Raw genomic sequence first — 25,963 nt, forward strand, 5'->3', positions numbered from 1 at the left:
TAAGTGCATCTCAAAATCCCACCCCAAATTTGAATATTCAAATTGCACATTGTTCTTTGTTAAGACTGCATGGACCTCTGTGTCCTTCTGCAGTCAGATCCAGGATTTATGCTAATAGAACTGTGCAAGTGCTCCAAAAGGAGTTGCTACATGCATGTTCTGAGACAAGCCTTTCTGCAGAGCTGAGCAAAAGAAATCTTTTTCACAGAATCTGTAGATTGTGTTGGTGCAAATTTAACAGCAAAGTATAATTGGTCTTGGGTGCCTAGTTTTTAACAGCTGGTGATTTCTCTCACCTTTTCCTTCTATTTCTCAGTGAAAACATATTTATTTCTTTTCAGTTTGTTTGGTGAAAACACATTTTTGTGTTTTGAAACAGGGTGCCATGGGAATATTTAGTTCTCCCATATGTCTTCTACTCAATTCTAATAACTCGTTTAAAATACTTGCTTGTCACAGATTGCAAATCAAGTATTAACAGTACAATCTTGTACAGGCAATATGCTGTAACACCTTCATTTATGGTTTTGAAGAAGTCTATCTATTCCATGGGAAAAGAAGGGCTTATGTTTGAAACTCTAATAAATGACAAAATCCTATAAACACAACATACATGCATATATATGAACATATATATGTATGTATATACACATAATGTATATGGTATGTGTATATATACACACATACATATATACATATATGAACATATATATGTATGTATATACACGTATATATATATTCTGGTTGCTGATGTGAAAGAACCTCATGTGCACTGTAGCTGTATGTATCAAGTCTTAAACTACTCAACAACAGGCAGAGACAAACTACCACACTACCTGAGTAGCTTTGAAGAAGCAAGATAATGCAAGGAATTAAGCATATCCTGCATGGACCAGATGTCAGAATATACAGTTTTCTAGTACAGTCAGTTACATGTCAAGTTAAATTAGCAGCCTGCATACGATGTCTTGCCTTCATGCTTTTCCATCTCTGAAGAGATCCCTGGGTTATGTACAAGATGGCTGTCAAATTTCCCAAGCTGATTAAGACCTCTTACTTTTCCATGGCAAAGAGGCCACAAAATCAAGGACGAGAGTGTTAAATATGCAGAAGAGGCCGCAGAGAATGTGAGCTATGGAAAGACTACACTGGGTTTTGAGTTGGCAATCACTTTATTACCGCCCTTCCTTTTCCTCCATTTGCTATATTTTTTCAAGGTATTTTGCTTCATATGAAGTGCTAAGTATTTCAGGAAAAGTATTTGCAAAGTGCACAGAGACCTCTCAGTCTTGATTTGAATAGACTGAAAATAAAACAATAGCCAACTTCCACCTCATCTGTAACTATATTTGCAGGGATGTGAGCACTGTCGCAGGACCTCTCTTTTTATTGCACATGCCAGAGTCATATTGAAAGAAAACAGGTGGGTGAATAGTACCAAGATTAATCACGGTTCAATTGTGCTGTGATATTATCTGTAGGCATATCAGATGTACACTATATTTATATGGAACAACACTCACTCATACATTATGAATTCTGTTGAGAAGAAGCCATATGACCAGGAGAAAGTAGCATTTTTAGAAACCATAACTAGCACAGAGAGTCAAATGTGGGCTATTTGCAGTACAGACTGGGTAGGGTGGCAGAAGAGGCAGAATTCATGATGAATAAATTGGATATTGCTGCCCAAATAGAAACAGCTGAGATTTCTGTTTTCTTGCTTGGAAAGGAGCCCTTTCTCAGTGTCTCCAAGATCACAGAGCTTTCTACTAATGCATGAAGAGCAAAGAAATGCATCTGGGAGAGCTTAGGGAAAGGTTCAGGTTCAGCAGCATTTGGCTTGTCCCAACCCCAACACCCCCATACTGCCCACTCTTGCCCCTGTAGTGGAGCCACATGGCTCCACACCAGCCTCACAGTTGAGTAAAAATAACCTCCCCTGCGTTTGCAGCCCCATGAGAACCATTAAATGTCACTTCAGCTGACTGGGATCTCTGGACACCTCTTTACTTTTAGTTGTAGAGCAGCACAGAGCAGTGCTGGCTGCTCAGAGAGCTTTGAGCTGCCTGAGTGCCCGAGAAATCCCTGACAAAACCTGAAAGTGCAAAAATTACAGCAGAGCAACATCCCTTTGCTGAGGCTTCCAAACAAACCCAGATCCTGGCAAAGTCCTCATTAGTAGCAAAGTGGGATGATTCTCTTTGTAACTCTAATTGCAGTTCAGTTGTAAAGTGAGGACCACATGAGGTAGCAGCAGGGGAGCGTCTGCAGGACAATCCCCCTTCCCTGACTACTGTGGCAGTGGGTCGAGGGGCAGGAGATCCTCTGTACAAAAAGGATTTGTAGAAATTACACTGCCACATTTTTTCCTTTTCACTCTAACAGCAGAAACAGTTAGGCCGTGCTGCTGCCCTTCTGGGTTTCCCGGGCTACCACAGAAATGTTCTTTTTCACTTTCCCCAGCCTCTTCTCAATAGTAACATATGTCATGCAGCTTCTTCAGCTATCTGAAGTGCTAAAAATGCAAAAGACTCTTTTCTGGCAGTCATTTGTCTTGTTTTGACCACGGAGTTTGCCATTAATGCAGACTATTTTTTTTCCAAAGCAGTAGTTTTCAAATTAAATCAAGGGGTTTTTGTCAACCCTACTTATATTATGGTTCTAGTACAGAACACTGTCCAAAGGGTTAATGATGAACCTAGTTTATTTACACTGTGAATCGTTGCTAGAGTCGGGGGGGATTGGTTTTGAGATTTTATTTTATCTTTTTTTCTTCGTGGAAAAAAAGGGGGAAATAACTGTTACAGAGAGAGAAATCCCAGTCAAAACATATCAGTAAATACTGCATCGTGGCAGTAACTCTTAGGGGAAACTAGAGGGCAGGCTTCTAAAATACTTTAAGCTCTGCAAAGCTGCAGTTTGGTATCTCATCGGCTTCCCAAAGAAACATTAAGTACCTAACTCCTAGGGGGTTTGCATGTTTAATCAGCTAAACGCTTTCAAAATACTGCCCTGAGAGGGCTCAGGAAACCTGCTGCATAAAAATAATAGCCGTTGTCTTGTGTCAGCAGCCAAGCAGCTCCTATTGCAAGTCTATTGATTATTTTACCCAATATAACTGAGTTGTCATTTCCCTATTCCTCCCTTTGTCTCAAATTTTTGTGTCATGAATTGTGTCTTCTTGTGTACTAGGAATCACTGTGGGTTTAATAGGGTTTTTTTATTATTATTATTATTTTTGTTATGTGTGCGAGTAGTGCATGACATCTGCATGAGGCTTGCTTCCTCACCCCTTCATTGTGAGATATTTAAAAATACATTTGCAGGGGCAGACAAACAGTGGAAAGCAGTGAACCCTCGTCGTCAAATCACCAAAAAGAACATAAAATTAATAGAAAATTTATTTGAATTTTTTTAAAAATAATTTTTAACTTCTTATGGGCCAGTCTTTGAGTCTGGGGGAGATCAGGTTTACAGTATAATTTTTAGAGCTTGTAGTTTTCAAAGTCAATCTTGAAGGGCAGCGCTGAAGTGTTTGGCATCACACACCTGAATGAAGGTGCAGGCCAACGCAGCAGGAGGCTGAGACGAGGCAGAGGTTGTGAAACCAGTTTGGACACACCAATTTTATGTCACACTGCAGAGATGGGCCCTGCCTTCAGCTGAACCACAAAGGAGCAGGAATGGCTGGGGTTAAACCACACTATTTATGGTTTAAAAAATAGAATATTTCTCCACTGACTTGAGAAACTATCTCCAGCAAGTTCTGGTAGGAGTGTTGGGCAGGGATTAGGGTTTCCAAGTCAAGCAGACCTGAAGCTGTTGACCCTTGGAAGCCCCCAGAGTCAAAGAGCTGTCCCAGCCTCCTGGCCAGCTGCTGCAGAGCCAGTGCAGGGGCTGATAAGAAACTGGCCAGATCACCGTGTTCAATGTTCCATTTTGCATCACTGAAAGCAAAATGTTTCCATAAAAAGTTATTCTTTCAAAGCACAAAACTTTCCCAGTGGAGAAATGTTCCATCAGAAAAATGTTGGACCAGTTTGACTCTTGGCATACTCTAAGGTACAAAAGCTCATTGCATTTTAAATAAATTTCAGCAGCCTCAGCCCATGCCAGCTTTCAAGCAACATATCAAGCAAACTCGGCTTTTTCTCCCGCAATTATCCAACCTGATAATTCTCTTGTCATTTCACCCTTTTGCTTCACTGAAGGAAGAAAGGTCATGTTTGCAGCACACTAAGATGCTGTTTGCTTATGATTTCATTGCCCTGGAATTTGAAATTCATAAGCAGTCATGATATAAATACATATAGTTTTAATCCTATATTGTGTATGTACAAACAACCCCAAAAATCAATTATCTTCAGGATACACATAATCAGACTTTGTTTTATAAAACATTTTTTTTTAACATAGTCCTTTCTAAAGCCAGCATGAAATGTGCCTTTTTTTGTTTTTTTTTCTGGGACAAATGAAAGGCAACAGTCTGCCTTTCCAGGGTTTGAACTCATGGCTTTTGAAAGGCTAACCAGTCAACACCTAAGGCATCAACTTTTCTCCTCAGCCATTAAAGTTACATGAGAAACAGGAAATATTTACAATAAAAAATGAATGGCAGAACTGGCATCCTGAATACTATGTGAATTCTTAAGGATAATGAAATAAAAATCTTCAGACAATATGAGTCTGATAGGAAGTAAAAAATCAGGCAGCATGGAAGCTAAGAGTGAGTGTTTATGTGTTTGTCATTGCATATGAATTAACATACTGCACAATCTGCTTTATATTGTGTTCCCTGAATGTTATGATTTATAACAATTTATAAATAATTAATAAACAATTTATACCATCTCATATTTGCAAAATTATGTGTGGTTACAAAACTAACACAGCAATGCTGAATCATCTTTTCTACATATCAGTAAGTTTCTGAAATAGCCTATCTCACTTTAAGTATAGGGAAAGGAAAACTTTGTACCAATATCTTAATTTTTGAATATGAGTAACCACTATTAGACTTCATGCTTGGTCTTGACTGATTAATTGATGCTTATGTGGGTCATTATCAACTCAATATTATTTTAATATGTACTTTTTATCAGTTCCTCAACTTTCTTGAAAAGAAGAAAGCCATTGACTCCACAAATGTCAACTGGCAATAAAGACCAATGGCACTTTAGAAATGCCATTAGTGAGGGCACATATTTGAGGACTTCATAGGAATCAGCAGCATGCCAGATATTTCACTTTCCTCAGCTTTTGTCCTTGAAGGTCTATCATCAGCTACAAAATAAAAATTCTTAATCTTTTGCTGACCATTTTTAATTTAAAAAATACAAATAATTTTTAAACCCTTCTCTGTATGTGAAAGTCAGGCAGATACCAAGCAGTGTTGCTTAGTGTTGGGTGTGTGTCTCTGGAGAAAATGGCAGCTTGTCAGGAGTTTTAAGTGGCAGCAGCATGACAATAGCAAAAGACATGAGCATTCAGGTGTGAAATCATAGAGCCTTTCCAGCAGCAGCATTTTGCTGTGTGCTGTGTTGCATTCAGATTTGTGAGAAAGTTTTGTACATAATTTAGAGTAAAGCTTTAATATTTGATTAGAGAGCTAACTCAAATTAAGTGCCAGTGTAAAAGAAGTCCAAGGTCAGTGCCTTCCTCCAGGATCTTTTTTGTATACTAAAACAACTTGAAAATCATTGTTTGTAATTTAATTATGTAGCATGCTTATGCAATTTAGAGTTTATAAGGCATGAGGCAGCACAATCTTAAGGGTGATAGCCCACTCCTACACTGGCTTTTATTGCACTGTTTGAAGGACTACAATAAGACTGCTGAAAGATTTCAACTGGAAGAATCTTTACCCTACCATAAAAATGTCAATAAAGATAACATCATCTTTCTCCAAACTTCAGTCTCCCCGAATCAAATATTTTTATAGAAAAATAAAACCGAGGGGCCTGAATTTTCACAGAAAAGCACAAGACATCTGGGGATTTTCAATCTCCTGAGAATGTATGAAAATTTTTAAACTAAACTAGGTACTTTTGTCAAGAAGCTTTGTTTTGTTGTATTTCCAGCTTCTTGTCCACCCCAAATAATTTTCTAAGTAATTCCAAGACCCGTCGTTCAGCAGCTTCAAACCCTTGATGCTATGGGTCTGGTGCAGAATCTGGCCATTAAGATCATTACAAAATTTTATAGTCCAAGCTGTTGACTGAGGATTTGCAAGGCTGTGAGATGGCTCACGAGATGTCCTCCTTCACTGCCGGGCACAGCTCCTGGTGTTGGCTGGCCCATGCAGCTGTTTGTGGCTCTCTCTCAGCTGGGTGCCCTTCCAAGGCACATGTAAGGCTGGTGGGCTGAAGTTTCTGCTGGAGTGAATGGAGCTGCCACGAGAGCAGCAAGGTTTTGAGAAGTGCAAAATGCCTTTGGTCCCCCTGCTTTTACTGCCCTATGTGGGACACAAAAGGGTTTGACTTTTTGGAGCTACAATGTTAGTGGTGGGTTACCTCATGATCAAATGCAAAGGCTGTGACCCCCACACTCATAAGTTACTTTTGAAACAGTCCAGGAATTCTGTATTTTAGCTTTATAATAATTTGACCATGTTTAATCCAAGTTACACAGTGCAGTACCAGTCATTGTGTTCTTGTCTCTTGTACTTTAGCTGCAGACACAAATGAATTTTCTCCAAGTCATCTCTGTGGTGGGCTACCAAGTGCTGACTACAGGGAGTCTCTGCAGCAAGAGCACTCACCACCATATACATTTTCTCCTAGCTGGAAGCTTTGTTTTCGGAGACACATCCTGGCTGAGAAACCCCAGTCATGCAATTAACTCTCAGCAGGTGCATTTCATATTGCATCAATGAATGCCTCCTTACAGAGCCTTCACCACTCTCAGTACAACAAAGATGTCCCATTGTGTTAAATGTCACAGCTTTTTTTGACTTTCTTGTTTAGTAATAGATTTTTATTGCTTTTTTTTTATTTTACCAATCACTTTTCTTTTATTTCTAATAGTGCCTAGCCTGGTCCCTTCTGTATATACCTTTGTCCTGTAGACATCACAATTACCAGTCCATAAGGGGACTTTTCATTTTCACAGTGCACCTCCACCCCGGTGCATTTCTACTGGCTATTTTTCATCCTGTGCCTGCAAGCTGCTAAGTGGTTTTGGTTATCATTGGAGAAATCAATGGGATTTATAGCACCTCAAAAGAGGTAATAGGCACTTTGCAGGATCAGCGATTAGGTCTTGGCTTCCTTACTGATGAATTTGCTACAACCATAATTCCTGAAGTTTTACTGTCTGCTGTTATAGGGAATGAAAATGAAATACAACTAAACTGTCCAAGAAATTCTTTTCAAATCTCAGTGCCATAAATTTTTTGCTAATTAAGCTCTTTAAGTCTTCTGGCTTCATTAACAGATGTTAATGAAGTGTTATTTGAGTGTTCTTGTTAATATGGTCAGGACAATACCTTAAAAAGGGGACCAAGTCCTTGACTAATGCATACCGTGGAAATCAGATGCTTTTTAAGCAGAGGTGCTGTAGGTGAATGAGAATGGCTTGACATAAACTCCGAAAGCAATTTTCCGCCTATATTGATAAATTATTGCAAAGAATAATAATTACAGACACACACATAAACTTAGCAGGGCTTAGTAAAATGCTACAAAGGAAAAGCCTTTTTTTCCTTCAGAAGGCACTAATTTAAAAAGTGCTGCAGCATAGTTCTCATTAGTAGAGGTAAAAAAAACCTCTGCAGCTCCTCATCAACAACTTTAATTACAGCATAGGTATATATTGCTTAATCTTTGTTTCCTATTATGAATCACAAGTGGCCTCATACAGTCCCAAAACAACTGAAGATGGGTCTGCAAAACCTTTTTATAGGGATGACACTTTAATTTATGAGAATTTGTAAGGAAAATGTTAATGAAAAGCAGAACATTGAAATGAAAACTTGAATTTAATGTGAGGTAAGCATATGTTACAGCCACTGTGCTTCAAGACATGTAAACTGTGGAGAGAAAAGTTAAGGGTAGCTCCAGAAAGCATCACTGCAGCAGTAGTAATACCATTAACAGAAAGTATATCAGAATTTATATAGGTTTTCTTTGTAATACATTTTGAAGTGTTATGCATAATCAGTACTTAAAAATTCAGTCTCTTTATGAACTGTTTGGATAGGATAAACTTCTTCTGATGCTTTCCCACCTTTAAGAAATTGTTGATTTTTATCAGTGTCTACAGTGAATCCATAAGCTAAAAAATCCATGCTCATCAAGGTGCTACTTCATCTAAATGACAACTAGCAGCTCACCACATGATGTTTTAGGCAGCTTTCTCATCTCAGGCAAGAGATGCCCAAACAAAAGTAAAACTATGACTGGTAAAGCTAAAGAGATAAAAGTTCAGAACACATTTCCATGCTCTAGAGATTGTAGTGTTTGTAACACATGATAAATCTCAAACCTTTGAAGTAGTACTAGTCAAGAAGTAAGGATATTTGTTTACGGGAAGAAGTTCTTTATTTTTCACTGAAAATGCTGAAGTGGGAAGGGTTTTTTCACATTTGAAACTGCTACTAATTGCAACATTTTAGACTGTTAGGAGCCACATACATTAGCATTGGGGTCATCAACATCTAGGTTCCACTTACCAAAAAAAAAAAAGGCAGTATAACCTATGACAAGTATCATGACTTTCCTGACATTAGGTCTTTCAGAGAAAAAAATTTAGAATTCATATTGTTCTGAAAGATTTCAGTTCGACAGCTGTCATTTCAGAGCTACTGGGCTAAATTTTCTCTCTTTTGCAAGTTCCTTTGCTGACAAAGCTTTGTGTCAGTGCAGGTAACAAGACATTTTGACAACAGTATAACACAAGGAACGTTTTCACTTGACTGTTTTTCTGTCTTAAATGAAAGGGTCTATTGTGGTTGACTAGACATGCTGTTACACAGTACTTGGCTCGTGTGTGCATTACTGAGCTGCAAACAGTTCAAAGGGTCAAAACTGTCCTTAACTCCCCATGTCATACTATCTGAACCCAGATGTAAATTAGAGGAACAACATATGTATGAGAAAGGGAGTATAGGGCTTTCAATAATTTCTTCATTGTGAAGATAAGCAAAATTCGTTGTCAAAAGTATTATTTTTGCATTTTGGTGGAAAATATAAATATATTTTCTCTATTATTCTTTGTCAGACAATTTGAAAGAATAGAATTATGTCCTGTTTTGTTTTGAAACTCTGTGTGTATGTGTATGTGTAACCTACATCTCCATTTTCATTGCTTCCCCACATATTTCAATGGATTGTAGGTAAAGAGCAAAAAAAAAAAAAAAGGCATAGATTATTTAATCATTCCAGCATTTCACAGGGACACAGAACAGTTGAGATTGGAAGGGACCTCTGGAAGTCATCTGGTCCAGCCTCACTGCTCAATAGGGCCACCTTGTGCTGCCTGCCCAGGACCCTGCCCAGAAAATATACAGGAGAGAAAATATATTTTAAAAGACATATGATAGATGCTCAGATATATGAGAATTGTTCTTATTATCCTGACAGAAACATAACAAATGTGTTGAAATAGTTTACAGAAAACATACAAGAAAGCACAGTTTAATTTAAAGTGGGCTCTTCCATTTGGTTGACCAGTTACCGTTGCAAAGGAGTCAAGGGATGAACTCCCCTTTGCAAATTAAACCTCTCTCTGGCATCCCCTCACAGTATTAATGTGTTAACCTGGAGCACATTTGACTTCCTACTCTTCTTCTGCCATCTGTGTGCATGGTGATCCCAACGATATAAATATCAAAGTAGTTTCATGGGAGATGATCATAACAAGTGGTGCCCAATGAAGGGAAGTGAGGGCAGAGGAATTAAAGCAGATCCCTTGGCACTTCAGGTTACTGTCTCAGAAAGGTCAAGGCTTTTACCAGATGTGTAGGAGAATTAGAGTCTAAGGAGATAGTCTGGCTTTATTTCACATTGACAATTCACTGGAGCAATCAAAGAAGACATGTCCCTGGATTTACCTTTTGCCCAGGTTTTTCCTTCTGAAGATCAGTGTGTTTGTAATTCTAGGCTAATTCTGCTCCAGACTAACAGAAGTTCATGACCTCTATCCCCTTCTTACCTTACTGTAACCGATACCCTTTTCATTCCCAGTGTGCTATTTGCTAGGAATGGCCAGATGTCTTTTAAATGACATCATGGGAACAAAACTCTTTCCTGGGTCTACAAACTCCATAAGAAGTCATTACCTTCATTTCTCACTTGCGCTTTTGAAGGGGCTTTCTTTAACCCTTTTTATAAATTTTTCCAAACGGTGCAAAATTTTATTCAAGCAGCCATACCTGTCATCTGTGTGCAACTCACATGATATGTAAAGAACACTTTCAGGTGATTGGAATCTTTGGAGTTTGGATGATTTAAACCATATTTCACAACCTGGTTAATTGGTATTGTAAAGACAAGAAAAAGTTCTCCAACTGTAACCTCCCTATCTGCTCCCAGAGTGCTTCTTGCTGCCTCTTTTTAAGTGTTGCATGTATGACTGTGAGAGTGGTGAGTAAGAGATCTATAAATGGGTTCTAATGAGGAGTAAACATCATGTGGTCGTTCAGTTTGGAAGCTTGTTGAGTGGGAGGCATTTACTGAACCTTGGTGCACTTGCTACAATCACTGATCTTCTATGAAGTGCTGATGTCTGTTTTCTCCTTTGTAAAGTTATTTCTTATAAAAGAGGATGCCTTAACAGAATCTTAGCGTTAAATATATAAGGCTGGAAACTGTTGAAATAAATAAAGAAAAAATGTATTTATTGCCCAGGTGATTCGTGCCTTGTCTATTAGCACCAAATGTGGTCATTTTACTGCATTTATGAAAGGCAAAATATGGATTCATTTCATATTTCTTCTTTCAGCTAGTATGCTCTATAAGAACAGAAAACACTGACAGTTGGAATCATTGTTGCTTTTTTAAGAATAAATCTTTTATCTGCTTACTGTTAACAAGTTGGGTATATTTTCAGAGAATAAAAGTGAGATGCAGCATTAAAAACTGTGATTTTGAAAAAGAAAAAAGTGAGATTTTGCAATTCATTTATTTATTTACATTTATTTTTGAAGTTGAATAGCACATAAATTAAATAATTTCTTACATAAATGTAGCCATTGCTTTTTCCTCTGGCTAGAAACCTCAGGCATCCAGTCTTTTTTGTTCCTGAAGGTAACACTGGCATCCTACCAACTGCAATCATAGCACTTCAGATTCTCACTCAAGGAATGGAAAAGGTCTTAAGGGCTGAAAACCCCTCTAATTCCATGATTCAAAAGTGCTTCTAAGCATGTGCTTATATCCATCCTTAATCAGGACAACATTTAAGCAGTTACTCTCAAGTATATTCTTTTCTGCTTTCTTTAAAATGGCCGAGGGTTGTTTGGTATAAGATGATTGGAGTGGCAAGGGAGGCTGGTAGGTAAGAACTGCAGCAGCTGAAAGAACCAGCAGAGAACATAACTGTGAGGATTATTAATGTACCATAAGCAACCTATTTTTGAGTTTATGGACTCCCATTGATCTCTGGAGGAGCTTGCACTCTAAAAATAACCTGCTTTTGGGAGCTGGGACAGAAAGAATTGGAGCCGGCCAGTGGGAGGTCTGAGTGGGTTGGAGCATCACAGGGAGATAATAGAGGGTCCGGTGACTGCAAAGGGAGTTCAGGTAGCAATTATAAGCAACCAGAGAGTATACCTGAGAGAAAGATAATATTATTACCAGGTGTTAAAATAGCACTGCTTGCAAGCAGCATGCTTTAGACAAAATTTGAAACAGTGGGCTTGATTTTCCTCAGCCCCTGAGCACTGGGGCAACGTTTATCATCATGGCAATTTGATTTCTTCTGCATTTGGATGGCAAGTAGCAGAGTTCTAGGGAGCTATAGGTATTTTGGGTTTTTTTTTTTTTTACTCCCTCTGCTAACTAACTAGTCCTGTAGGCACATGGCCTCCTGGAAGACCAAAAGTCCTTTGGCTAGAGCTGCTATGACTGAGTTGAGGCTGGAAGAACTGGACACACATCACACAGCAGATCTTTTGAGGGGTTCAATGCCTAGTGAGAGACCTGTGTCATGGGATGGGGAAACAAGAGAGGTGCTTGCTCCACTGGCTGGGATGTGATGCCAGTTGAGACCTTTCAGCTCTGAGGTCATAAAGGTATTCAGTGATATTAATATTAATTTCACTGGGATTTGGGTGCAAAAAGTTTGGGAACTATGAGGCAACAAAGGAGGGACAAAGGAATATTTGAAGAAAGGGAGCATGTAGCTGAAAGTAATTCCAGCAGCCAGATTACTTGGATTGTTAGCAACACGGTAAGACATTGTATAACACCTTGTTGTTTTAGTTTGTAAACTCTCTGGCAGTTCCACAGCTAAGCAGGGGCAAGCAGGGACCTTGTACCTGGCCCACGAATCTTCCATGGCCCTTGTGAGTGGAGGATAGCTTCCCCTGGAACAGACAAAGGCTCTTCCCAGACTTACAGACTGCCTGAGCCTTGAGAGAACCTCTGGAGACCATTCCGTCCAACTCCCTGCTCAGGACAGAGTCTTTACTCAGAGCCATGTCCAGTTGGGTTTTTAATATCTCTAAGGGTGCAGTCTCCACAACATTTCTGGGCAACCTGTGCCAGTGTTTGACCACTCTGATGGTAAAAAAAGTTTTGTTTACTATTTAGATGAAATTCCCTGTATTTCACTTTGTGCCTGTTGTCTCCTGCCCTGTCACTGGGCACCAGTGAGCAAAGTCTGTCTCTATCTTCTTTCTACCCAAGGGCTTTGTACTCTTCTTTGCATTACTGAGATCCTTGGGGGCTTGATGTGCACAGCACAGGACAGTTGGCATTAGGAACTCAGGAAATAAGGAAAGGCTAAACTGCTTGGAGAAGATAAGCATGGAGCTCCCCTGCAGGGCAGATGCCTTATCCAGGAGGACGTCAGCAGAAAACACAGCCTTACCATCTAAAATGCTGAATCTTTTAGAAAGGTATAAAAAAAAAATAAATCATGTAATCCTAAAAACCAGAATGCGAAATTACAGCTGCCCATCATGACACAAAACTGCCCACAATGTATTTGGAGGCAGAAACTACCAGTGGCCTATTTCAGCAGAAGGATCAGAAAACACTTGTGACAACAAGGACCCCACTGTGCTCAGATGAGCCTGCTGTGCCCTGAACACTCTTTCTCCCAATCCCAGGCTTGAGCACTTGAGTTCAATTATAGCCAACAATGTTTTATCCACACACCACTTGAAAACAGCCGCCCTGTTTTATTCAGGAACAGGCACAGAACAGTTTGAAAGAGAAAGGAGAATAATCCTGAATGCTGAAGCACTTGGAGGATGTGTGTAGGCAGGCAGTAATTACATAGGACAGGATTACACGTGCATGCATATCCCAGGGAGCCATCAAACACAGCCTTAAAGTTGGATTTTGTTACCTAGGATTACCTGATTGGAAGGAAATTTCAGCTGAAACAGAAGAGTGCACTGCCTTACTGAATCTGGCTATGAGACAACCACATTGTTTGATTGCCAATGCCCACAGAGTGTGCTAGTAGCTCTACATGGGGTTTTATGACTTCTTCACTGCAGACAATGACACCCCTTCACTTTTTTTCAGGACAAGTTAATTAACTTTTGACTTCTTTATTCAAAAGTTGACAACACATTCAAGCAGTCAGTGTAAGTAATGCAAGGTTTCTGTTAATAGCACCTCTCTTCTCCAAGGAAGTGTTTCTTCTGAAAACTAAGAAATCTCAGCCTTCTGAATGTCCCTCCAGCATTTGTTCAGATGTGCAGAGCCTACACATATTCAGGAGCACAACAAAAGCTCACTTTATGTAACACATCACGAGATATAGAATTTTGTCATTTTTTTCTCTGTCCTGTGACTTTTTCCTCTATTTTCTAAGCATATGTTAAAAGTTCATGAGTTCAATAAAATTTACCAAAAATAGAGATATTCCTCCACCTCAAATACTTACATCTTAGCTGATTAAACATATATGCTGACCTTTTGAAAGTTAATTGCAAAACCTATTTTACTCAATATTGCACTGTCTGGAACCACCAATATCGACAGCAACCACTGGTATCTCTTAACTTCAAAGAGAACAGATATAGGCCCTATTCTTGGCTTCAGATTAGCTGTGACTATGCAGGAAAGAGTCACTGTAGATAGGTCAAAGGAGATTGCTGATCATTCCCCAGACAGCAGCTAAGCAGTCCCCCCATCCTGCCCTCAACCTTGCTTTAAATAAATAAATACAGTAACTCTAGTGGTATTTATGCAAACGACACATAAAATACTTTGCTACTATGTCTAGAATACTGTCCTCAGTGCAGTTCGGTCATGAGAATTAAAGTAGAAATAGGGGAGGAATGGAGCTGGGACAAAAGTAATTACAGGAACATATAAACTACCAAAAGAAGAGAGACTGAAAACCCCCAAGACTGTTCAGTTTGGACAGTAGACAAAGACTGAGCCTTACTTACCAATAAGGACTCAAATGGGCAGAAAGAGAAGGCAAGAGAAGAGGATAACCAAAGCAGTTAAAAAACCTCCCATATACATATATGCTTATCAGTGAAGAGAATTTACAGGTAAAATTTTGATTTTTATAAATTGATGCTTTAAAGGCCTGAGCTCTTAACAGAGTGATGAAGTTTCATCAGATTTGGAGAGTAGGTGGAAAAATCTATTGGATCACAAAGATTTGTATTCCCTGAGCTTGGTTGTAAACAAGTACAGTCAACGAGAGCAAAATTGCAGGTATGGGGAGTGTACTCCCCTTCACAACTTACAGGTGCTTTTCTGCATGGTCTGAAAATACACGTGAATGCTTGGATAATGATTAATTTCTGGTTTTGTGTTTGTCACACAGGTCTGACAAGTGAAATCGAATGGATTCCAAGGAACGGAAATAATTTGAAATTTTTTATATATTTGTATGAAGACTATGAACTTCCTAACTGTTCAGTATCCCATAGGAAGCATCCTCTTTGTACATTTATATCAACACTTTCTTGTTGTCCATTTTGTTTAACATAGGAAAGTACTGCTGAAATAAAACAGACCACAGCAACTAGCAATGAATGTGTATATGTACAGGAATGATTTTGACCTGAGAACAGGGAATAGTGTAACTTGAAGTTGTAACAAAAGTAGAATAAATACTTTCTAGAAATATAATACTATTTGCAATTAATTTGGTTTCTTTCTTTTTGAAAAATGTCAATGTGGACAGAGTTTTAAAATTATTTGACAAAATGCAGAATGACTGAGGAGTGTAACATCTCATTTCCTGTTGTGTACTCCTGGTTATAGAAGAGGAATCATGTATCATGTGTAATAAAGGAAATGAAAATATTAAAAGGGATGGTCTTTCTGGTGAGTTTAGCAAAATTCTTTTTTTTGTTGTAGAGCCAAAGTGTTTCTTTTTCTTGAGAATCTAAAATGCACTGATGTTCTGATACTTACGCATCACCTTTACTTTATACAATGAAAATACAAGATGGAGTTAGCTGAGAGAAAACCTGCAACATTTATTCAAATAAACAAGTCATCTAGCTTTGATGGAATATGCTCATGAATATAGGTTGAAGGATCATTATCTTGAAAAGCCCAAATACAAAGAGGACACTGGAATATTCATGTGTTATCACAGCAATTCTTACATAGAATAATTAATCCTTGACTCTTGTTTTATATGGACTGTAAATAAAAAAAGACTGTTCAATGCATATTCTATTTTTGGAAATAAGATCTTATTGTTAGAGAAATTTAATACACTGTGTCTCCTTGGTCTCTCATGTTATTTGCTGCAAAGGGATATAAGGAGCTGGTTTTTAATAATATTCTTCTAATGTTGATTGAAACTATTCTACATGCTCTGAAACTCTCTGCCTGGCTCTTGTTTATTCAAATAAAATAAAGATAATCATTCTGGTTAGAAAACAGATTTCAAGGTGAATGTTACTTACGGCATCAATTTAAGTTTTGTTGCCTCATCAGTAACACAAAAGCAAACGGATAATATTTTTGAATTTTAAGTTTTCACATATTTTCAATCTTTTGTACAGGAAATTAGAGAGGAGTTCTACTCATTGCAGCTCAATTAAAAGGACATTCTTGTATTTTTTTTACTTTGAATATGCAATACCAACACTGGTTACTCTCCTACTTCATCGTTATGTGCTCATGGTTGATTTCCCTTAATGCATTCCTTGGAGGTGAACATCCCTGAAAGACAGGTTGAAATGGAAGTGTGAAGAGATGGAATGCATCAGGAGCATCTTTCATTTATATACCAATAAGATTAACATTCAATTATTTATTCAATTAATTATTCAATCAAAAACTAACAACTTCCCCCAACACTGCATTATCAGTCACTGATATTGAACCACATTGGTCCTGCCAGCATGGAAATGATAAAAAGGAGAAAACACACAATCCCTTTATCCAAAAGCATGAGTCAAGGCCTCAGCTTTTATTATTCTTTAGTCATTTTAAAAATTATCATTTCAGAGAACAGCTGAAAGGTAAAGCCTCATTTCCCCCCTCCTTTCATAGATAGGAAACTTCATGATGTAAATCCCAGGAGATGGGGAGAGCTGGGAACACATCCCAGTCATCACATCTGAATGTGTAGGTGAAAGAAAAAAAAAAACATCCCTGACAGAGAAGTGTTCTTTTGCCAGGTTTCAACTTCTTGTTCCCAAATGGAGAGGCACCACCAGGGGCCACTGAAACATTTTAATACTGGGGAGGGACCAGGCAGAGACAAAGAATATTTTTTCTGAACTTCGTCTTTGTTTTAAATGAAAATTCAAAATATAAAATAATTTTAGACTCTCTTGAAGCTGACAGCTAATGGGGAGTGGAAATCAGTGAGAACCCTGAGTTAGATATTAGGACTATAAGAAATCCTTAATAAAACAAGAAATTAGCAATTAAGTACTAGAGAAAATGGAGGCTATGAGGGCTCTTTGTGTCTCAGCTAGCAAATTGTTTACAACTGGTCTGAACCATCATGTGATAGTGATGTTATTTTTTATTTAAGCCTTATTAAAGGGTCTGACTGTAGGGCATACACAGACCAACAAAAGATGGCCCAAGTAACTCTGCATATTACTTCTAGCATGGGAAATTCTGTCTCCCAGATGTTAGATTTTGGCACACATTTAGGGAAGGATTGAGGTCTTACAATGAAGCATGAGCACAGAAACATATAACATCAGATTATGCTAAAATCATGCATATTTCATGTGGTTACATGGCAACTTTTATCAGTTTGAGCCAAACTCACTGACAGGTGTGTACTAACACCTCAATAATGAGATGATACATGACCACCCCCAGACAGTGGAGCCCGGTGAATGGTTGTATCAAAATAAATAGTTATCACAACTGAACCAGAGAGAGAGAAACTCCCCTCCATCCCATAACCCCTAACCTGCTTAATGGGGAACCCATGAAATAAAGCTGGATTTCACCATCACCCCTGTGCTCTGGTCTCCATATGGTGCTGATGTCACAGTAAATCAAAGGGACAGTACTGTCCCTGTGTCATCAAGCACTGTGAACATAAGGTGTGTGCATATAACACACCCAGTTGTGGGTTCTTTTTGTGCTAATGCCAAAAAAGAGATTTCTTTAATCAAGAGAAACGGATCAACTGTGTGGTGGCAACATGTTCTGTTAGAAAAACAGAAATAGTTGTCATGCGGTGCCCACAGCAAAGGGTTTAGTCTGATGAGATAGCAAGATCCTAACACATTTGGGAAGAGGCTTTTAATTGTTTGCCAATGAACAAAAACACACTCTAATGATTTTTCTGATCATCCGCACAGAAATAATCCAAACACATTTAGCTCAGAGGTAAAGGTATAATAAAAATTACTGGTACCTACAAATTTCAGTGAGTTTGAATGAATTTCCATTGGTTATTCTGGTTTAATCACTTTCAATTAAAAGATTATATTGCTTCTGCATTTCTAAGACAAATAATGTCGCCTTAAAACTCTGGAGGCTTGGATTTATGCATTAACTTGAATTATAGAACTAAACTGGCAATTCTGCCTTTTCTCTGGTGGTGTAAGCTAGTAATAAAAGCAAGTAGTAAAAAAACCACAAACTAGTAAAAGTGAGGTCCTACTGTATTGCTTTACTTACCGTATGAGTAAAATATCTGCAGCTACATGCAACTGTGTTCATGCATCTGAATACCCAAAATCAAAGTCTGGAGGCACAGTTCATTGAGTTCAATGGTATCTCACCAGGACTGTGCTCAGTGCAATCACAAGGGTGATAAAGAAGGTCCTTTTATTTATCTCTTGTTTCGTGCAGTCAATAAATTATTTATGAGAAGACGTAATGAAATTCTGGCTGGTTTTTATTATAAGAAATTGATGTTGAGAGAAGAGAATCACAGAAGGCTTTCCAAGGAAAAGAGCTGTATCTTTTCTTTAGCTTCAGGGGCAAAATATTGAAACAGTTTTCTTTTGCCCTTGTGACTAAGTTTCAGTTTCTCTAATGTGTGCATATTTAATTTGAGTTTTTGCAGATTAAATAATACGCTTGGCAAAAAAAATCCTGATTTTGGTATATGAGCTGCCTAGTTCTACTGGTGCATGAATAACTAGAAAGAAAACTCCCTCTAAATCCAGCTCTTCAGTCCTCAAAAAGTACTGCAGTCCCAAGATAAAATGTTTTCTAGAGACAAAAAACTAAGGGTTGGATATAAGGTTAGTTGAACCCGGCAAAATCCAGTTTTCCTGTGTCTTCGGAAGCAGTCTGAAGCCACTAATAAAATAAGCACACCTATTCATATATTGTGCTTCCCACTATGTTACTTTGCAGTAATCTATGAGGTGAATGTTTTCAAAGACATCCTACAGAAGACTGGTGACTAACTGCAAGTGCAATAGCGAAGTGAGAATGTTCTGGCCCTGATACCAACTGTGGGTTTCATAAGCACTGGAGGATGGTAAATCTTGTCTGGTAACTAATTAAATTTGATTCTGTCTGGATGCCATGCTGTGAAAAGTGATCTAACCTTTTGCTGTATTTTTAGTGAAACTGGAATTAGATTTGTCTTTCTTACAGATGCTGCATCCATAGTAAATGTTTTTTACAGGTACTGCAATAGTTTCTATTGAGAGTAATCTTCATCTAATACAGTGGTTCATCATCTTCATTTAACACTTTCCTAGTTGATCATTTGCGGGGTTGTAATTGGTCATAACAGATCTCTCTTCTAAAAGGAGACTGACAATCCAAGCCCTGACACGAGCAGGCTGGTGAAAGGTACGTGATGGACTGAACCATGACAGACAAATGCTTAGAGAAGGCCAAAGACTTGAGGACAAACCTTAAGGCCCTTTGTATCCTTATTGTTACTGAACTTAGGAAAACCATCTTGCTCCTTGCTCCCCACCAACAGTCCTGGTGTGTGCTGAAGTGCTGATTTGGAGATGTTGGATGAGTGATGGAAGAAGCAGTGGGGTTTGAATAAATAGGGCTCTACTTCACAGTGTTGCTGGTTGCTGTCACAGTTGCTGACAAGTCTGGCCCTGGTCTGGTGGCTGTACCTAGAATTAGGAGGGTCTGGAGAATATCCAGATTTGTGCTTTCCTACAGAAACTAGTAAAGGAGCACAAATCCTTAAATGTCTTGTTGCACAGACAAGTAGCAAATGCACTCACACAAAAAAGCAAATAAAGCCCTCTGCCCTGTGAAACACATAGTGTCCTCCTCCTCCCTCTTTCCATGACAGCCATGTGTCACTGGAGCTGGGGTATGGCTTACCAGCCATCTGGCTTTCACAATGTTCTTAGCACTTCTTGCATACTTCCTGCATGCACATCCGTGTGCTCATCCTCTGTTTTTATTGCCGAAGGTTAGTGAGGATAAATGAAGGCCTCCAATGCCACTTTTTATGGCCAGTTTAGGTCTCTCAGATAATCTCATATGAGGTCACCCACCTCTTCTAAATGTCATGAGCACATGTGATCCGAAAGCCTTCACAGTCTGTCCTCATGCCTGAATGGCATCCCAGTGACTCAGGCACTATCACCTCTAAATGAGGCCACCTCTTAATTCCCTGCTTTGACTGTTTCTCCAATAAAATGCTACTGACCAAAATAAGAGCAATCAAGTAAGTGCAATGGGTAAGAGCTTCGCAGAGATTGGGGAAATAACACACAGTTGAGAAAATTCATTCGGCATCAAATTCATATAGTCCTAATACAAATGGGACATCTGGGCTCTTCCCTAGCCCTTGGGTGGAGAGGAACATCCTCTGCCTATGCCACGTGTCCAGCAAGGCAGCTGAAATCAGTCACGTTCCTGATCAAAACCCAGTGGCCAAGTCATCTGCAGATGCAGATGAAGCTGTGCTGTTTCGCACCATGTATAAAGCTCATGGATCACCAACCTCCAACTGGAAAAGAGTCCCAGCACATCATGACCTCTAGAGGAGCTTGATTAATCCCCAGGCAGGCAGGGGGAGAGGACTGGGTGTCTCTCCTTCCCTCCCCTTACTTCCATCAGGGCCCAAGCTCTGACAGCCTGGTGTCTCCTGTGATTGCCCCCATCCAACCTGCTTGGTCAAGGCTTCCTGCCCTGCTGTCCTTCAGGGAGCTCCTCACACCTATGGGGAAAAAGCCCAGGATTTCTAGTCCTTCCCCACAAATCTAGGACTGTCCCACCCCTCTGAGGGCTTCTTTATTGTGACTGTGTCTTCTGCTGTGAAATAATTCTGTCCTGTTTGAGCAGCAAGTGAACCAGCACATTGAAGAGGTGATTTTGCGTTGCAGGATGGCATGGTTATTTCAGGAAATGCACATGTATATCCATGTGGAGGCATTATTCCTCTAGAATTTGGCTCATTGTGTCCCAGCAGTCACACTGGTGTGTCTGTCAAACCTTTACCAAGGGCAGCTTCCAGCTCCTCAAGGGGGTCTCCCTCCTGCACATCTATTGGCTTGGTATGGGACAGGATGAATCAGACAGAAGAATATGACTGCTGTTAGAGTCTTGCTTATTGATTTTTTTTTGCTTACTGATATTTTACATACCTTGCTCCATCTCTTCAAGGAAAAGCAACCAAAGGAAAGTGACATTCAGAAAAGCAAATTACTAATATTCAGAACGAGAACTATTTCTTCTCTACTAATTTAATCTCAGATAGAAAGCTACCCATTTTATTTATCTTTATGTCAGGCAGAGGAGAAAAAAAAAAAAGAAAAAACCAACTCTGACATCAGCAATGGTAGAGTTAATTTCCATACTACTCCAGTCAGTTGTAAAAAAATGCATTCTTTATGGATTGATCTCAGCAGAAGTGCTCAAGTCATGACATCCCTGGGACGGCAGCTTTTTAAACACCAGTGATGTTGGGCAATGACCTTCCAAAGGCTCTTCCTGTGAAGAGAGGCAGTGCTTTAACGCAGGCACTTTGCATGCCCTTAGTCCTGTACATTTTCATATTACTGACATACTTAGTAAATTTTGCAATCAGAGTAATTATGGCGGCTCCAAAGCATCACACACTACCATGCATCCCAAGCTTTTTCCTGTTTAAGGCTTTTGTTTTTCAGCAAAGCACCTCCATTTAGAAAATCACTTGTGTGAATCACCAAGCCCTGAGGACTTTGTTCAGAAGACTTTGTGATTGAATACTTGTTAGGAGCAGAAGATCCTTGAGTACAGCCCTCAGGGAGATTCAAAACACCATTTAATTCATCTTCTTGCCTCCAAGCCTAATTCCAGGCAGATTCGTAAGGAATATACTCTTCACAGCACACTTTAATGATGATGTCATAACTGATGGCAACCTCACAATCTCCCTAGGCAACCTATCCTAGCCTTTTGTTATCTTTACTGTCAGAAACTCTTTCTCAATTTAAAGTTGTTATTATTGACCTGCATAAATGTAGTATATATCTATTCAGGAAACATACGACACTCACTAGAGCAGTCACATGAGAAAATTAGGCCAACTCTATCAATTTCCATCCCAGAGGTGAGAAAGCAAACCCTATATTTCGCAGGACATGACTGACCTACATGAAAGGGGCTCTGAAGTGGGGACCTTGGTCTGTTGTGATTTTTCTAGGTCAGATGACAAAAATAATGAGTCTTGAAAGAAAGTGAGCTGGTTCTTGCTGAACCCAAGCAAGAGCTAAAGGATCCCAGTCAGAAGAACTAGTAGTTTCCAGTCATGTGAAGCTTCACCTTCTGCACTGGAGAACAGACCAAAATCAAAACAAGGGAAAAAAGGAAGAGGATAAATGACTAAAAGTTTAAAAGTCAAACCCAAAACCACTGCACCAGGCAGAAAGTGTAGGTCAGCATACATTTTACTATCTTCATAAGCTCATCTTCAAACAGATGAGTATGCAGGTGATTGGTGTAACTAGAAATTATGCCATTCAAATGAAAAGAGGATGAAAATAATCAAGGCACAAAATTGGATTATAGCTTCCCCAACAATTCTCCTGATTTGGAATTTCAGTCATGATGAAGTGAAGGGTAGGCATAAGAAATCATGACAAAGCATTTATTGTCTGATTAGTCTTAGGAAGTTGAGATGAGACTAGTAGCTGAGTTGAAGCTTTTCTGCAGCTACAGGTACGTGTAGTTGTGTAGGGGATGTTGAAGGACTATAGCAGTTTTGGAAAACCTGAAACTTTTTTATTCTTAGTACAAACTTTTACCACTAATAACAATTAAAAGAAAATCCTTTTCTCTTAACTCCATCTATACCTTTTAAATAAGAAAGTGATTAGCATCCAACACATCAAACCCTTCCAAAAGGATAAGCAGAATGAAGGTGTCTATATTCATCACTGAACACATAAGCTTTTATAAATAACATGCTGAAATGGGCCAAGTGGAGAAGAACTTTACCCCTCCATCCTTACACATAAGTCAGATAGTGATGCCTGCTTTTATGGCGCTGTAGGCTTGTGCAGGAAGCCAAGGTTAAATAGTTTAAAGTTGAATAGCTTGGCTCCCCTTGCAGATGGCACTTGTGACCTTTGGAAAACTGTGCAAATCAGAAGCTGGTAAATATTTGTTTCTAAGAGAAACCCAAACAATTAAGAGTAAAAAGATTTATTTACTGCAGTGATTGACAGCAGTGGCCTCATGGGACCGCAGTTTCCAGCACTTTCTGAGTGCTTCTAAAGTGCCCATTGTGCACAGCACTGTCCTGAGCCAGGTCGGACAGTTTGGTATCATCTTGATAACAGAACCACTGCATTTTAGTAAGCAGGAAGGACATTCTCGTGAGGAGCAATGGCCATTAGGATTGTTTAGCTGCCTGAAGGGACCCTGCCCTCTAACTGCGCTTTTTGACTTTGGAAATGCCCTGAACACTTTTGCTTCTGATGTCTTAGCTATGCCTATTTATTCTCTTGTCTGTCTTTGTAGATGAGAATTTCAATATATGGAAAAACACAAATGGCCTACGAGAACTTAAGTTCTCTGTAGTACTTCTTTTCTGGAGGTTGTGGTATATGTTGCAATTCCAGAAACTCTAGAAATGCATATTTTCTCCATGAATTCTTTTCTGAAAATATGAGAAAGGTCAGGAGAATGCCCTACCTGCCTAGCTGAAAAAAAAAAAAAAAAAAAGACCAAACTCTATCTTTTTATCATTTAATTAAACATTTCCAGAAGGTGAGACAGTGGGAAACAATCCCACTTCTGAAGTAACCCAGGTGAAATCAGCAGTAGTGACAGTGTGGGCAGCCACATAACACTGGTGTCTGAAGACTCTGCTCCTTAAAGCACCAGTGAAAACTGTAGAATGGGAGCATCCTAGCAGAGATTTTTGCTGCCCTTCCCCATCCTTGCTCAGCAGGGCCTGCTCATCCCATAGAGACCACTGATGTAATATATACACATCAAGAGTTAGCATATTAAAAATAATGTGCTGCATATAGAAACTCACCAGACTCTCCTCTATAGCAGATAAGGGGCTCAGTTGTAAAGGGTCTGATCTTTAAAATGACCTTTATTACCACAGAAGCATTGGGAGCTGAATATACCCCGCTTTTAGGAGAGAAAGCTGTTATATAAGGCTGAAAAATTAAGGTAAAACAGCTCCCCAAGCTTCTCCATGCTAAGAAAGTTGCATTTCTGCTTCTTCCAGAGTCAGTGACAAAATTCCTATTGGCTTCAAAAAAATCAAAACCAGCCTTTGCTTCCATATAACTCTCTAAACTTTGAACTGAAAAATACTTATTAGATCACAAAACTCATTTGAAGAAAATTGCAAAATATACCTTCCTGCAGAATATCTGTCAGAGTTCTAATAGCTATTTTATATTGTCAAGGGCAAATAAACCTGCTTGGGGAAAAACAGACAGGTGATTTATATGGTGATTGCTTTCATTTTCTTTTTATAATTTCAACTTACAGCATCTTATCCATAGTCAGGAGTAGTACAAATATCAGGGTGTGCAGTTTGTTTGCACAGATTGCTTTTTATTTTACACATAAGCTAGTGTGTCTGAAGTGAGTGGATATGGCTACTTCAGTGTACCTCCTGAACTGGAGTATTTTCTTTCCAGGTAGTGTAATTTCCAACCCCAGAAATGATGCTAGAGTGCTGATGTTGGGAAGTACGTGAGAATTTACTTAAAACAATCTATCTTTTTAAAAGCTTTGGCTTAGCTGCTGTAAAGTGCTATACTAGCAGTGCATAGTGTCTCCCCATGTAGTGATGGGCTGGAAGTGTGCCTTGGGTCTAGTTTTGAAGCTAATATTTTGACTTTTTTTTTTTTTTAACCAGGGTCATAGGCATATTCATATGTTATTGTGAGCTAAAGGTGTAGGCAGAGTGATTATCTGCAGCTCTACAAATATAAACCTACTTACCTTTTAAAATCAAGTTTTCTCTGATCAGAGTTGTCATTTTCACAGTGCAAATTAAGGAAATTTTCTTTGTGGTAACTTGCTTGTTGGGTCATATTTCAGCAAAGAGGAAGACCAGAACAGGCTGAAAGGTGGGAAGCGATGGTTGCACACTCTCAAGAGTGTCAACTTTGGCCTAAACTAGTGTATTGCTGTCATTGCATGACCTCAAAAAATATTAATAATGTCATTACTTGTAATTTTAAAGAATTTGAAGCATAAATATTTTTTTTTTAATCTCCTACCCCTTTCAATGGTAGGATATCAAATTTACACCATTGTAACCATGTCTCTCATTTAACTTCAGCTCTCATTAGCATCCTTCTCTTTGACATGACCACTGTTGTGATCAGAGGAGGTTCCTCAGTATCAGCACTGCTTCCTTGAGGGGAGGAGGAGGAGGCAACTGTACTAGTTTTGTGTTTGTGAGGACTCAGGATTTTCCGGAAGAAGCGTGGCATCCTGCTGAGGCATATTCCCCACCCTCACCCCCATAGCCACTGTCTCTTTACTGCAGTAGGAGTTTTACCAGTCCTCCTGAGCGGGCATTTCTGGCTGACCTGCATTACTCGGGAGGGTGTGTGCTTGCCCCAACTGCATTGCTTGGCACCTCGGCAAGGCTGGAGTGGTGCATCTAAGGGCTGCTGACTTCTAATGTGAGACAAGTCCCATGGTTCTGCTGAGACTTAGTGCCCTTTGAGGGATGGGCCACCTGTAAGACCAATGGATAGGTAAGTCTTGCAGTATTGGGAAGGTGTTTTGGTCTTAGACGTTTCACACTTCATGTTACCTCCCAAAGGGTTTCACATGTTTCAAGTCTGTCTTGTCCTCTTTGCTTGCTTTTCTCTTCACCTGTCTACAATTTAATTTCTTTGGTGTGACAGAAGAGCTGACATAGAACAATGACTTCTCTGCTTAAGGCAAAATCCAAAGGGCCCCTGAAAACTCTGCTA

At 39.2% G+C, this 25,963-nt stretch overlaps 1 protein-coding gene across 2 annotated transcripts in view; it reads left to right on the top strand.

Moving 5' to 3' along the window:
* SMPX (small muscle protein X-linked) overlaps nucleotides 1-16,037 on the top strand; it is a 41,246-nt gene extending 25,209 nt beyond the window's left edge. For both annotated transcript variants that reach the window (XM_051794901.1, XM_051794900.1), the window contains one exon: nucleotides 14,965-16,037. The gene's annotated coding sequence lies outside the window, so the exon portion shown is untranslated. The remainder of the gene's footprint in view (nucleotides 1-14,964) is intronic.
* The last annotated feature ends 9,926 nt before the right edge of the window (nucleotides 16,038-25,963 follow it).

The sequence above is a fragment of the Manacus candei genome, unplaced genomic scaffold (assembly GCF_025592945.1).
Source record: "Manacus candei isolate 608988 ecotype Guabito, Panama unplaced genomic scaffold, ASM2559294v1 h1tg000041l, whole genome shotgun sequence".
NCBI lineage: Eukaryota > Metazoa > Chordata > Aves > Passeriformes > Pipridae > Manacus > Manacus candei.